Genomic DNA, 6,036 nt, shown 5'->3' on the forward strand with positions numbered 1-6,036 from the left:
ATTAAGTTCTTTAGTAGGAATGAAAGGACCTTTAACAATGGCATTCCATGCACCAGGATCAATTGATTGAATAAAGATTTTCATTCTCTTTTGCCAAAAAAAAATGTTCACCCTCAAACAAATGAGGTTGATTTAAAGATGCACCCTCTTTGAAAGTGTATGGTTCACTCTCTATCACTAGAGAAGCTAATCTAGTTATCTAATCCAAAATCCAAATTAGATTTTCACTATGCATATAGAATCCTTACAATCAATCTACAGTTCCCACCCTGGAAAAAGAGACTTAGGCACCTAACAATAGGGTCCTCTATGAATAAGAGCCTAAGAGAAACCTACCCTTAGCCCAAACTAGAAACACTTATTCTAGCATGCCTTCAGTGATTCATGCATAAACAAAAAGATGTGTAAAACCATACATGAAAACCAAGAGTAAAGATAGGCACAACCTGATCAATCCTTTCCGCAAAACCTTTCTTTACTAAAGAGGTGTTCTTCTTGAACTCAAGAAAGTGACACAACTCACTTATCACAAAAGATCTTCACAATCAAAACATTTGAAGGTGTGAGTTACTTTTCTAAGCACTTTTCTTCTCTTCTTTCTTTAACTAATAACATCACATGATCTTAGCTCTTTTAGAAGCTCAAAAATATTGTATTTTGTTGTATTTCGAAGAGAACATAAGCTGGATATTTATAGAGAAAACAATTATAACCGTCTATGATCGATTAAATCCACAAGGTAATTGATTAATTCAATAAAGTAATCAATTAGATTATCTTTTTAATCGATTAAAGTGTTATTCCCAAAACTTAGAAACAGATCAAGAATAATGTAATTGATTAGATACTCAAAGTAATCAATTAAAACGTTCTTGTTCACTTCTAAAACACTTATAGAAAGAGAAGTAATCGGTTATATCAAATGATAATCGATTAAAGTAGAGACTCCTAAAAAAATCAATCATTGTCTCAAAAATAACTGTGTAATCGACTATGATAAGGATGTAATCAATTAAACTAATACAAGAAATAACTCTGCAAGCTTCAGACAACTTGTGTAATCAATTACGATAAGGTTGTAATCGATTAAAACAAAGAGTTTTGCCTTCTGAAGAAACTTTTCTAACTTAGAAATTTTTCTTCTCACTTACTCATGATGATGCATGATGCAGAAAAGATATGATATGGACTTAGATGCAACATTCAATATAACAATCAATACAAATGTCACTCAAGGGAGTTGGGCATGTAAAAGACAACATCTTCAAGCTTTTCTCCAAGCTTCAAGCTTTAGTCTTCATGTTGTTCATGTTGCTCCCCTATCTCTAACAAAATTCAATCTTGTGAGCCAGTTGCTCAAAAGTCTTCCTTGGTAATGAATTTGTAAATAAATCTTCTAAATTCTCACGCGAACAAACTTGTTGAACATTTATATTACCATTCTTTTGGAGATCAGAGGTGAAAAAGAACTTTGGTAAAATATGATTTGTTCTATCTCCTTTGATGTATCTTTCTTTAAACCGAGCAATACATGTAATAGTGTCTTCATATGTGATCGTCGATGTCATTTTTCTTCATGTTGAGCTAAAATTTCTACATGATTAGCTTATGTGCCTATTTTGGCTTATTTCACATCTTGTTATGAAATTTTTGTAACACCTCATGTATACTTATGTTATATCATTATGAGGATCTAACAAATAACCTCTAATATAACGAAGTACATGCTTAAATGTCTTCATATTGGTGAAGAATTATATTTTGCTAGTGAATTAGTGGACATCGGGTCGTGTATGCACAATAAGATACACTAGTGTTTCACTAACACTAAGACTTGGTACTTCAAGACCAAGAAGTACTTTCATTTTCTCAAGATCTAGAAGGATTTTAGTTCACATCTAGAGATCTTTGATCATTGGAATGTACAAAGAATGTGATTTTCCATATAAAACCTTTTAAGCACCTCTACTATATAAGCTTCTTGGTGCACAATTTTTTTTTTAAATATTCAATTTCCCAAACAAAACTTTGTGTTTTCTAGGTCTTTCATCTCAAATTATTTCTTTAATCAATCTATAGCTTTTGGAATCTCTTCAAGAATTTCAATAATATTGACGTCATCTACATCAACAACAATTATGAAAAAAAAACTATTTTCAGATTTTCATGAAAATACGTAGCAAGTACTCACTAAGTCGATTATACTTCATGCAACTTGATTGCTTTAGTCCAAAGAGAGTATTCTTCTAGAGAATATGCATTATTGGGCAAATTATATCCTTTAGGGAGTTTCATGCAAATGTTATTATCAAGAGAGTCATATAACTTATATAAGTTGAAACAACATGCCTTAGATGTAAATTAAGTCCTTCATGTGCTACTAGAGTGATTAAGTATCAAAAGTACTCACATCCACTACAGATGAGGATGTGTCTTCAAAATTAATGTCAAGTCATGTTTTCTATCTCTCAATTCCACCATTCACATTTTTTTTTTACACAAAAACCTATTTGAATCCAATTGGTTGAACATCTTCAAGTGTATAACCAACGAGCCCAAAAATGTAATAGATTTTACACCTTCAAGTATAGGGAATACAGGTCCAAAAACCTAACTAGTTTTACGTCTTCAAGTATATGGACTACATGTTTAAAATTTTAATTTTCAGGTGGATGGACTACATGTCCAAAAACATAACTGTGTTTTACATCTTTAGGTGCATTAACTACAGGTCCAGAAATCATTCGCTTTGGGAAACAAGTCTAATTTTGCCTCAATTGAATCTTTGTATTTTGGTCAATCATTTGTTTGTCTACAATCCTTTATAGACTTACTCTTGATCCTCATTATCATTTATTACATTTAACGCTACATTATATGTGAACACATTGTCAACGTTGACTTTATTTCGATTCCATCATATTCCATTTATGACATAATATGAGATCTCTTTTTTTTCACTAATTTCAAGTATCTGGGTTCTTTTGGAACTAAAATATATAACTATGTCAAAGAAATCTTTCAAAATTCTCATAGCCTCAATTTGGTCATCTTACTTTTTAGCTCATTTTCTTAATTGAGGATTTTTATGTTTGGAAACAACATGTCTAGCACTCTTCATGCATTTCTAAGACCCATTTTGTAATATTATCCAATAGGGATATCAAATTTTATTGGAGCATTAGCAATTGATACATATGATTTAACCACTTCTTTTGACTAAACTTTGTAAGTGAATTAACTTTTGAACTTCTAGTTCAAATTGTTTTGTATAAGGATCAAGATAATGATAATTCATTTCAAATAATCTCATTTTTCCAATTGTGTCTCTCCCTCATGTTGGGAAAACTAATTCAAAATAACAATCAACAAACTGACTCAACATATAGAGATTCACACCCAACAAATATTTCCAACCTTCTTTGAAGACTCATCTTAGTGTGTTGTGATCGAACAATTGAACTCATATTTATAACATACACAACACATAAAGAAAACAAAATATTAAGGTTGAAAGAGGGGAGAACTAACTATAAGGTTGCTAACCGAAAATCTATTTCAAGAGGGGAGAACTAACTATAATTTGTTGGCATGATGCAAATCAATATTGCAACATGCAAGATTGTGTGTCTCCATGTAAATGTTAAAAGTTTTTATCTCATAAGTGTATGAACATGTTCAACATAAATTTCAATAGTCATACAATACTCATTAAAAGCATGAGATGTAAACTCATTACCATTATTAATACATATTCTCTTAATTGGATAATTTCAAAATGAGTTCTAACTCAGATTAATTGAGCTAACAATATGACAAACCTCTAGTTGCGAGTTGACAACAAGGAAACATGTGACCATCTAGTTGATGCTTCAACTAAAATCATTAGATATCTAAATGATTCACATGGAGAGTGTATTGGTCCACAAGCATCACCTTATATTCATTCTAAAAATGAATTGAACTCATTTTATTTTTTCATGGTGACGATTTAATTATCAACTTTCTTTGGGAACATATAGTACATAAGAAATCATTGGATTAAAGAATCTTTTGACTCTTCAATGGGTGTCCACATGAAATTTCAAATATTTTTTTGCATTATAACACACATAAAATGGCCCAACCAATCATGCCCAACAACAAACTCATTTATGTTTCGTAAACTTTTAGTTTATAACCGTATGTTTTTCAATTGTATTAATAAACATGTAATGCAAATTTAACATTTTTTTTTGCCTTGTGTGAGTCATTATACTATTAACAAGACATACAAAATATATCTCAAACTATTTCTTAAATTATTTTTCTTGATATTGCTTACCATAAAAGACACATCACATACAATGTAACTTGTTTATAAACCAATAAAATCATTCAAGGACAAGTATTGTGACCTTGATACATGTAAAAGCTATTATAATTAGCTATATGAAATCAATCATGTGCAATACATAACTTTAAAGCAATTTCATATTACTTTTAATATACAATTAATTATGTCCATGATAAACAAATTGGACAATCATAACTCACTGGATGCACTTATAAATATGAAGATGGCAACATACATATATGATGCTCAAAATAATTTGAATTTTGATCACCACCAAAAGCATTACATTTCATATATTAGTTTATAACCAATTTATTAAAACATTTCAGAAACATATATGTGAAATACATACATTTGTTATTGGTTCCCTGAATTTACACTTCTTTTAAGCCAAATAATTTGGCTTCTAACAAAAGCATGAATCAAATCATAACATGGGAATACGCATGATTACAAAATAATCCAAAAGTTATCCATATAAAACATTTAAATCATAAGTAAACAATATTAATTACATCTATAACAATAATGAATAAAAGTTATATGATAAAAATAAATTATTCAAATAATTATTTGATAAAAATACATGTGTGCAACATTCACTTCAGGGAATGGAACAATGTTAGTCAGATGAATCATATGATTTTTTATATAAATTTCGTACCCTATATTTTTTTTATAAAGTATACAAGTAAAAAAATTAATATTTCTTATGTTGTTATTCTTTGATATTGCTAGTATAGGAGCATATTAAATGCATGAAAATAGATAAATTTTTCTTTTTAACATATCATCATTGATAATTTTTTCCACACAGTATCAATCAACTAGGGATTAAGAATATTACATATTTATACTCACAATATAACATACACATAATATATATATTTTTTTATGCATACATACACATAATAAGTAACATGTACATATATTCACCCACAATGATAACATTAATTAATATAAATATGACAAAAATATCATAAACAATTATCACAAAGAATTACGAATATCTTTGTTTCCTATTTTAAAATTATTAATTAATATGTATATATTAATTTAGATCGCATAAACCCAAGAATCATACGTAATATTCTAATAATATTTATCAAATGTAATTATCTGAATTAAAACATATATTAACAAATAAAAATATTAATATAACATATTATCTTATATATTACGTGATTTAGACACATAGAAATACTGTAGGCAAGACTAATCATGTTAGGATATCACATAAGAATTGAGATAAATTAATACACATGAGATTTTAATAAACATAAAATGTTGCATTCATCAAGAATGAAAAATTCTCCCTTTTTCACTTTTTGTATGATTTTCCCACTTCTAGTGAGATAAAGAAAAACTTCAAATTTCTTTCTTTAATAAGGTCTTGAGGACCTTTTGTAAAAATATTTTTAGAAATTTTTTATTTGATAGTGTCTTCAAGACACATTATGTCTAAATAAATTTCAGAGTTATGTGAACAATATAACTATACATGTCATAGTTATGAACAATATGATTAGGAAGACGAAAAGAGTTTTGCCTTCAAATATGAACTTAAAAGAATATGATTTTCTCTTACGTAGGATCAAATTATAATAAATTTATAGGTCTCAGTTATGACATTATTTGTTCACTTCGAATGAGAAAAAATATTCTTTTATTTTTACTTTTGTATTATTTTCTCACTTTGG

Source organism: Glycine max, chromosome 1, assembly GCF_000004515.6.
Source record: "Glycine max cultivar Williams 82 chromosome 1, Glycine_max_v4.0, whole genome shotgun sequence".
In the NCBI taxonomy this organism is placed as follows: Eukaryota; Viridiplantae; Streptophyta; class Magnoliopsida; order Fabales; family Fabaceae; genus Glycine; species Glycine max.